A 10,656-nucleotide genomic window follows, 5' to 3' on the forward strand; every position below is an offset into this window, starting at 1 on the left:
AAGAAGTTGGTTTTAAGTGTGTCTACTTCAACGCCAGGAGCATTCAGAATAAGGTGGGTGAACTTGCAGCATGGGCTGGTACCTGGGAATTCGATGTTGTGGCCATTTCGGAGACATGGATAGAGCAGTGGCAGGAATGGTTGTTGCAGTTTCCAGGATTTAGATGTTTCAGTAAGAACAGAGAAGATGGTAAAAGAGGGGGAGGTGTGGCATTGTTGGTCAAGGACAGTATTACAGTTGCAGAAAGAATGTTTGGGGATTCATCAACTGGGCTGAGGTTAGAAACAGGAAAGGAGAGGTCACCGTGTTGGGAGTTTTCTGTAGGCTTCCAAATAGTTCCAGAGATGCAGAGGAAAGGATAGCAAAGATGATTCTTGATAGGAGTGAGAGAGGCAGGGTAGTTGTCATGGAGGACTTCAACTTTCCAAATATTTACTAGGAACACTATAGTACAAATACTATAGATGGGTCAGTTTTTGTCCTGTGTGTGCAGGAGGGCTTCCTGACACAGTATGTAGACAGGCCAACAAGGGGTGAAGCCACATTATATTTGGGACTGGGTAATGAGCCCGGCCAGGTGTTAGACTTGGAGCACTTTGGTGGTCGCGATCACAATTCTGTTATGTTTACTTTAGTGATAGAAAGGGATAGGTTTATACCACTGAGCAAGAGTTACAGCTGGGGGGAAGGCAATTACAATGCGATTAGGCAAGATTTAGGAAGTATAGGATGGGGAAGGAAACTACAGGGGATGGGCACATTAGAAATGTGAAGCTTATTCAAGGGAAAGCTTCTGTGTGTCCTGGATAAGTATGTACCTGTCAGGCAGGGAGGAAGCCGTGGTTTACGAAGGAAGTAGATTCTCTGGTCAAGAGGAAGAAGAAGGCTTATGTTAGGATGAGATGTGAAGGCTCAGTTAGGGCGCTTGAGGTTTACAAGCTAGCCAGGAAAGACCTGAAGAGAGAGCTCAGAAGAGCCAGGAGGAGACATGAGAAGTTGTTGGCGGATAGGATCAGGGTAAACCCTAAGGCTTTCTATAGGTATTTAAGGAATAAAAGAATGACGAGGGTAAGATTAGGGCCAATCAGGTATAGTAGTGGGAAGTTGTGTATGGAGTCAGAGGAGACAGGGGAAGTACTAAATGAATATTTTTCGACAGTATTCACTCTAGAAAATTACAACGTTGTTGAGGAGAATACTGAGATACAGGCTACTAGACTAGGTGTGATTGAGGTTCACAAGGAAGAGGTATTAGAAATCCTGCAGAATGTGAAAATAGATAAGTCCCCTGGGCTGGATGGGATTTATCCCAGGATCCTCTGGGAAGCCAGGGAGGCGATTGCCGAGCCTTTGGTATTGATCTTTAAATCGTCATTGTCTACAGGAATAGTGCCAGAAGACTGGAGGGCTGCAAATGTGGTTCCCCTGTTCAAGAAGTGGAGTAGAGACAACCCTGGTAATTATAGACCAATGAGCCTTCCTTCAGTTGTTGGTAAAGTGTTGGAAAATGTTATAAGAGATTGGATTTATAATCATCTAGAAAAGAGTAATTTGATTAGGGATAGTCAGCACAGTTTTGTGAAGGGTAGGATGTGCCTCACAAATCTTATTGAGCTCTTTGAGAAGGTGACCAAACAGGTGGATGAGAGTAAACCGGTTGATGTGGTGTATATGGATTTCAGCAAGGTGTTCGATAAGGTTCCCCACAGTAGGCTATTGTACAAAATGCGGAGGAATGGGATGGTGGGAGATATAGCAATTTGGATCAGTAATTGGCTTGCTGGTGGTTGATGGGAAATGTTCATCCTGGAGTCCAGTTACTAGTGGTGTACCACAAGGGTCGGTGTTGGGTCCACTGTTGTTTGTCATTTTTATAAACGACCTGGATGAGGGCATAGAAGGGTGGGTTAGTAAATTTGTGTACGACACTAAGGTCGGTGGAGTTGTGGATAGTGACGAAGGATGTTGTAGGTTACAGAGAGACACAAATAAGCTGCAGAGCTGGGCTGAGAGGTGGCACAAGTGGAGTTTAATGCGGATAACTGTGAGGTGATTCACTTTGGTCGGAATGACCGGAATGCAAAGTACTGGGCTAAATGGTAAGATTCTTGGTTGTGTAGATGAGCGGAGAAACCTTGGTGTCCATGTACACAGATCCTTGAAAGTTGCCACCCAGGTTGACAGGGTTGTTAAGAAGGCATACAGTGTTTTAGCTTTTGTTAATAGAGGGATCGAGTCCCGGAACCATGAGGTTATGCTACAGCTGTACAAAACTCTGGTGCGGCCGCACTTGGAGTATTGTGTACAGTTCTGGTCACCAGATTATAAGAAGAAAAGGCTGAGGGACTTGAGGCTGTTTTTGTTAGAGAGAAGGAGGTTGAGAAGTGACTTAATAGAGACATATAAGATAATCAGAGGGTTAGATACGGTGGACAGGGAGAGTCTTTTTCCAAGTATGGTGATGGCGAGCACGAGGGGACATAGCTTTAAATTGAGGGGTGATAGATATAGGACAGATGTCAGAGGTAGTTTCTTTACTCAGAGAGTAGTAAGGGTATGGAATGCTTTGCCGGCAATGGTAGTAGATTCGCCAACTTTAAGTACATTTAAGTCGTCATTGGACAAGCATATGGATGTACATGGAATAGTGTAGGTTAGGTGGACTTCAGATTGGTATGACAGGTCGGTGCAACATCGAGGGCCAAAGGGCCTGTACTGCGCTGTAATGTTCTATGTTCTATACAGTCTGCTGTCTCATTAGAGAGATAGAGACGATTGGTAGTGGTTTAACCCGAGGGTCACCACATCTCAGGCAAGGGGAATGTTTGAGAAAGATAGTCCTTCAAAATAACCTCAGTCAGTGTGGGAATTGGAAATGTGCTGTTGGCATCAATCTGCATCACAAACAGGCCATCCAGCCATCAGGACATGAAATGTGATATCTGCATACTAAAAAGAAACAAAAATATTTGTTGTGACCAACCAAAGGTGGAGAAGTGAAAAGAGAGGAGTTAATCATCCTTCCATACGCAATCGTAATAACTGTAGTTAATATGCAGGGTCATGATACTTCTGTAACCGCTAATCCTTAATACATGACAACACAAAGAGCTTTACTCCATTTTCTCATTTATGGGAACAAGGAGTCATGAGGTGATTGACTCTCCTTGGCATCAATACTAAATCACTTTGACTTGCTACTTGACTCTTTATTGTGAGAAATCATATTCAATTTACTTAGTCACCTCCTCCCATCTGTCCTGTGTATCTTTTAGTTTAGTGAAGTACTGGTAGACTTAAAAAGACCATCTGATCCTCAGGAACGTTTTAAAGGAATGAACAAAATGACACCAGGCACATTAGGAACATTTAAGAGGCATCTGGATGGTAAGAGAAAAGATAATGAGAAATACACACCAACAATAATCATTTATTTTAATGATTTTAGTACCTCCACAAAATGTTTTGGAATTTAATCTGTCACACGGACTAAAGTTATGAGACTGATTTAGCTAACTTGGTACATATGTTTGTGGATCCTACATTTTATTCCAGGGCAGCACATCACTATGAACACTTTGTACCCATGTTAACATGGCAACACACCTCTGTAAACAGGCCATGGTCAATTGCATCACTTCACCATGCCTTGAACAACAAACAAATTCCCATATAACCTCCATTATGAATTATTTTGAAAGCACAATTTCTTCAGAAAGTAATGCACTGTGATATAAACCAAACATATATTAAATTTATATTATTAAATATAATTTTTATGTAAGGTGCTTAGATATGCATCCACAAAATACAAGTCACTAGTTGATCACTTGTGATGTTAACTTATGTATTTACATTAACTGAGCTCTTGGCTCTCTCTGTTCCTACTGGTTGACTGGGTTCCAGCACTCCCTCTCCACCTACAAGCCTTTGTTCATTCCTGTATCCTCACCATTTACTCCCTTTCTCTTACAATTTCTTCTTCCAACTCCAAAACTGAGTTATGACTTCATATTGTTACTATTGCTGGGTTTTTTTCTGAAGCATAAGTTGAAGAACATCAAATATGAGAACCTCTAATTAGCTCTTGATTTCATTAGAAAAAGGTTTCTTTGAAAATTTTGAGCTAGAAACATGTTCAGGAATACTATCGTTCTTTTTTTTTGTGTGGATATCCAATTGACCAGTGAACCAATCAGCTACCATATAGGGGTAAACTACAATGTTCCAACCTCACCTACAGACCTAGTATCAGATTAAGATGTTGTGGTTTCCACAATTTAACAAAGATGAATCTTGTCACATGAAGAATGTAAGCACTGACTTAATCAATGCAATGTGCCCTTTAAATGAGTCAAACAAAAAGAACAAAAGAGATGTAGAACACAGGAACAGGGCCTTAAGCTCTCCATGTCTGTACCAATCATCATGCCCTAACTCAGCTAAAAAACAAACCTTCTGCCCTTATTTGGTCTATATCACTCTATTCCCTTCCTATTCATGTTACCATCCAGATGCCTCTTAAATGTTCCTAATGTGCCTGCTTCCACCACATCTTCTGAAGAAGGGTTACACTTGAAACATTGACTTCTCCACCTCCTGATGCTGCCTGGCTTGCTGTGTTCTTCCAGCCTCCTGCCTGTCTACTTTGGATTCTAGCATCTGCAGCTTTTTTTTTTGTCTCCACCACCTCTTCTGGTAGTGTGTTCCAGGCTCCTTCCACTCTCTGCAAGAAAAACTTCCCTCTCACATCTTCTTTAAACTTACCCCCTCTCACTTTGAACCTGTGTCCCCTTGTAATTGAAACTTCAACCCTGGGAAGAAGCCTCTGACTATCCATCCTATGTACGCATCTCATGGTTTTGTAGACCTCTATCAGGTCTCTTCTCAGCTGTCGTCTTGCCAGAGAAAACAATCCAAGTCTTTTTAACCTTTCCCCATAGCCAATGCCCTCGAGACCAGGCAACATCCTGGTGACCCTTCTCTGCATTCTCTCCAAAACTTCCATGTCCTTCTGGTAGTGTGGTGACCAAAACTGCACACGAAGCAGTCTAACAACAGTTTTATATAGCTGCATGGTTTTCCACCTTTTGTATTCCAAAGCCCAGCCAATGAAGGCAAGCATGCCATATGCTTAATCACATTGGCCACCTGGGCTGCCACTTTTAGGGAACTGTGGACCTGCATGCCCAGATCCTGTAATGTTCCTAACGATGTTCCATTTAGAGTATAATTCTCTGAAAGTCAGCTGAAAGAGGTCAGTTAAAATTAAACTTATAAAACTTAATAAACTTAAACTTATATATTTTAATACATTACAATAAAGGTTTTGATTATTAACTCTTCCAACAATTATCTTCCAAAATCAAACTGAAATCATTCAGTTTATATAAGAGAACAAGTACATTATTAGTAGAATCATAGAATGATGCAAAAAAGTGAGGCCATTTCCCCCCATTATGCCTTTGGTGCCTTATTGAAAAAGCAATCCAATTGGTCTCCTTGGCCTTTCCCATATCTCTAAGAATATTCACATCCATTTTATGTTTTTTAAATATTTTTGTCACAATGATTGATAGTGTGTAAAGGATGTGTTATAAAAGATTCAAGAAGGTAGCCCGCCCACTATCTTCTTAAGCGCAATTCAGGCTGAGCAATAAATGCCGGCCCAGCTAGTGATGTCTCATGAGCAAATAAAAAATAGTGAGTTATGGGAGCTGAAAGAACTGCGGATGCGGTAAATCGGAAATAAAAACAGAAATTACTGGAAACGCTCAGCAGGTCTGGCCGTATTTGTGGAGAGAAATCAGAGTTAACATTTCAGGTTGAGTGACCCTTCCTCAGAAGGGTTCTGAACCTGTTGAGCCAAAGCTCAGGGCTCTGAGGAAGGGCTGCTCAACCTGAAACGTTAACTCTGATTTCTCTCCGCAGCTGCTGCCAGACCTGCTGAGCTTTTCCAGCAACTTCTGTTCATGTTCATGAGTTATGGGAGGTCACGCAAAAGTGGCAAAGACTCAATTAGTCACAAGCACTACAGGAATAGGTTTAATCTCATAGTCTTCTGAGTGAATGAACTATTGCTTAGCATTTAATTTCAAAATTAAAACATTAACTTTATAGCTCAAGATATTTGCAACAGAATCTTTCACTCTGATGTTTCCTGGAATAGTATTTCCTGGTTCCGATAATCTATTCTCTGAATACTAACCATTTTTTTTCTGTCTTAACTTCTGACCTTGTGAACAGTAATTAATGTTCAGAGAATCACATCTTATCTAGACTGTTTTATGTATTAAATAAATGAAGTATGGAATACAGCCCAGACATGCACTACATGTGATGTCTCAACACTTTGCATGTCTAGAGTGGTCGGGAAGAGGTTTGGTGCCTTTAAGTTCATTGTAACTCACTGCATCTTACTGATCACAGCTTGCTAAACAAAGATGTCATCCCAGCAGAGAGTAAGCATTTCACCATAAGCGGAGGAGGAAAAATCTGAGGGTATCATTATAGGGCTATATTTGTGGACACACCAGCAAAAAGCTAAAAGGTGTCAAATGCAGAGGGGGAGTTTGCACATTCTCCCCGTGTCTGCGTGGGTTTCCTCCGGGTGCTCCGGTTTCCTCCCACAATCCAAAAACATGCAGATTAGGTGAGTTGGCCATGCTAAACTGCCCGTAGTGTTAGGTGAAGGGGTAAATGTAGGGGAATGGGTCTGGGTGAGTTGTTCTTTGGAGGGTCAGTGTGGACTTATCTAAGAGTATCTTGTTAAATTGTCATCTCAGTCAGACAATGATGCATAGCACAAATGACCTAAAAGGGGGGAGAAAATAATAGCAAAGGAGGAATTTTTTTTGAACAGATGTGTTAACAATATAATATAAAAAGAAATTGTACTAATGAAATAAATTACGAAAATGTATGGAATGAAATCTGTTCACAAAAAGTGAAATGTGAAGCAACCACCAAAACTTTTCTAATACACAGTGCAGAGAAAGTTCCTTTTTAATTGCTGCAATTGTAATCGGAGAAGACAGGGTTTGTCCACAACGTCACAATGGATCAAACATGATATTCTTTTTAAAATCTCCAATCGTCTGAATGCAGTGTCCAGAGTGTGAGACAGACTGGAGAGCAGCCCATGGGGGCAGTTGCTGAACAATGGCAGGTCTTCTGCTAATTGACTGCAGAATGAGCCAGATCCCCTAGTGGGAAGTGCACAAGACAGCAGCAGATGGAGATGGAGTGGACACCCTGGCAGAAAGCATCACAAAACCTGCTGCGAATCTGGCCCCAATTATGGGTCATAACACCTCTTGTTTAACAGAACACATCAAGGCAAAGAAAGGAAAGGCTGGCTGAAGATTTTTTTTTAAATACAGTAAGTCTTTATTTCTCTCCATAGCTTGCTACCTAGACATTTTAAGTCATCTGGAATTGTTTGAGCTAAATTGGCTTGATTTTGAATTCATTTTGGTGATTTGCACACAGAGATTTTGAATCAAACTTGTGACCTGAAAAAATGTAAGCCAATTCGGCTGTATTCTCTACACACAAAAAAGGCCCATTGTTATGATGATTGATGTATACTTTTAAAAAAAACATATTTGTAATTGTGTGCCAATTTGATCTATAAATGATGTTGATTCTAGTGGAGAATGATAGATAAATGCGTACCAAAATATTACTTTTAATACACATATATTCGTCTTTGTTGATTTTAACCAAAAGTTGCATTCTAATGAAAAAGGCATTTGGAAACTTGCTTTTTTCATATGTGCGATGCTTCTATGCCAGAAACATTGAGATTTACTTTAGTAAATGAACTGTAATTGTCTGTTGTTTGTGTTGCACATATACAGCTTGTATTTTTAGATGAATCTTGATGGCTATGAAACATACTGCTAGAGGCAGTAACTGGAATTGAAGCAAAAGCAAGGTGTGTGGGACACCTTCGGATTAAAATTAAGACAAGGCTTGCTCTGAAATCAAAGTTAAAAGATTATCTTATTGTTTCCGCTCCTAAAAAAAAAGTCTGCTTGTCATGATATATGTGTTATCTCCAGAACAAAAGGGAAGTTAAAGAATGTTTACTGCAGCTCACATCAATACTGTGATCATGGCATGTGCAACAATCATGTAGCTTTGAACGTTGAGTATAATATTGTCCTGAATTGTGCCACTCAGCTGAATTTTTTTTTAAATTTCTGTGACCTTTATCTTCTGTTGATTTCTGTAGTAGCTGAATATCTTCTTGTGGTTGCTTCAGTCTGCCAAGCCCACAGTTGCATACTAATTTACAAAGCCTTTGTGTGTGTGCTTTGTGACAGTGCAGAGGGATACTTTGTTAGAATCCCGATTAAGATGTTTGTTGTTGATCTTGTTTTGTTTTGAGGGTATGAAATTCCAATATGTTTTTCACAGGTGGATAATTGACCAGCTTCTATGATTCTGCTGATGGGGCTCTGAACAAATTACCGGAAGTAATGTGAGATCAGCCTGTGGATATGTCCTCCACTAATTTCTCCCTGTCTCTGTGGAAAGCACCTGGCCTCTGCTTAGCACTCGCTTATATGTTGCATGACTGTGAGACTGAAGTCAGTAGCTAGCCAAGAAATCAATCTCCCATCCTATCACTACCATGAATGCTCATGCTCTAGCATATAGCATCTCTCTCCTTTCTAAAACAGTGTATTGGCTGCATCACATGACAGGAATAGAAAGAAAGACTAGCATTTATTATAACACATTTTATGACCACCAGATGTCTCAAAACATTTTATAGCCAATAAGGTACATTCTGATGAGTAATCCCTGTTGTAATGTAGGTTCAGCAGCAGTATATATGCACTCAGCAAACTCCCACAAACAGCAAAGTGATAATGATGGGGCAAACTGTTTTTTTGTGATTTTGATTGAGAGATTGATATTAGCTATTACACCAGGGACAGTTCGGCTTCTCTTCTTCCAAATAGTGCCATAAGATCATTTACATCTACTCAAGCAGGCAGATGAGACCTCGGTTTAACACCTCACCTCTGACAATGCATTGCTCCCTCAACAGTGCACTGGAGTGTGTTAGACTTTATTTTATGAAGTGGGATTTGATTTCAGAACTATGTGAATCCAAGGTGATTGTGCTACCAAATGAGATACAGTTAAATCAGAACTGAAAATGTTTATTGTGTCTTCCCAAAACAGTTTTAGGTTACATCCAAATGCCAAAATGCTATAGACTGTGACATTAACAACTACAGTCACAAATAGTTTATATGATTTATGGTCACTACAGAATTGTGCTAGAGATTATAGCTCACTGCAAATAAACATTACATAGAATTATTTAACAATGCTATTTTATGTAACATGTATGTCATTTAATTAGTGATTGTAGAGTGTATTGCAATTCCTAGACTCAGCTTGTATAATTTCCAGTATGTTCTCCATTTTAAAATTTCTACATTGAGTGAATTATATGCAGTAGGTTTTAGTAGTTTTTTTCTTTAATGGACCATGAATAATTAGAATAGTAAAGATGATAGTAGTAACTTAGTTGCATTTCAGTAAGAAATATAAATGCTATAAATGAAGAACTATGCTTTGTGATAAGATGTCTACCAATCTTAAATACTTCATTTTTTTCCAAAAGACTAATTATCGGTGAGTTTGTATATTTTATTATGAAGAAAAGCACCACTGGGAAGTGACGCATTTCTGCTTTCTGCGTCATTGTTAACAGAGAGCACTTCCAGATCAAGAATAGTATAGGCTCGTTGCACAGCAAAGTGCTCTTCATACTGGTCCAACAAGTATTTTAACCCAAGCCTCTGAAGAGCAGTCCCATTTCACCAGTGTGACATTTTCATTTCCCACAGCAGCTGCCCTTGTAGCCTCTGAATTAAATTTTCAGTTTAACACCAGATTAAAAGGGCCCATCGTCACAGAACTTACTTTAGATGCCTAAGATATTTCACACTTAGTAAAGAAATAAGGTACAACCTGTGTGGAAACCTAGATTTCAGAGGAAAATAGAGAGTGTTCTAAGCCTGAAGTTTGTTGCACTGGTTATTTTAGTATCGACTACAGAGTCTCATCAAAGTCTCATAAATATTCCCATTAGTTACATAACGCTGCCACAACCAACTGAGATATATGCAAATTAATAAAAGAAAATGAATGATTTTATAGGAGAGTAAATCTGAGTTAAGATTCACTGTCAAGGGTGAACAGCATTAATCGTAGGACTTTCTAAACCTTCAAGTTCACCACATGCAAAAATGAATGTGAGTAGGTAATGTAAGTGAAAATAGAATTGAGCTGTCTGACAAATTCTTAATTTGAACACCTCTGTATTAACTCAGTTGAATAGCTAGTCACCTCAGATTAAGCTGCTTTTCTATGGTTTTGCATACTTTGAGAGAATATGACAAAGATGAACAGGTATGTATGATTCAAATAATGTTAGCTACACTTCATTAATCTCACTAGGTTTATCATCCCATTGTAAATGAGGAATTGTTTAGATGAAGGTCCAGATTTGTTGTCGTTAAGAAAGAAAAGTCAGTTCAATGGAAATACATGTGAAGGGAAATTCAAAGTTAAATTATTGTGAATGCCAAATTCGTCAATCTTTTGACTAATTCACAGGAAGCATTA

Source organism: Hemiscyllium ocellatum, chromosome 5, assembly GCF_020745735.1.
Source record: "Hemiscyllium ocellatum isolate sHemOce1 chromosome 5, sHemOce1.pat.X.cur, whole genome shotgun sequence".
NCBI lineage: Eukaryota > Metazoa > Chordata > Chondrichthyes > Orectolobiformes > Hemiscylliidae > Hemiscyllium > Hemiscyllium ocellatum.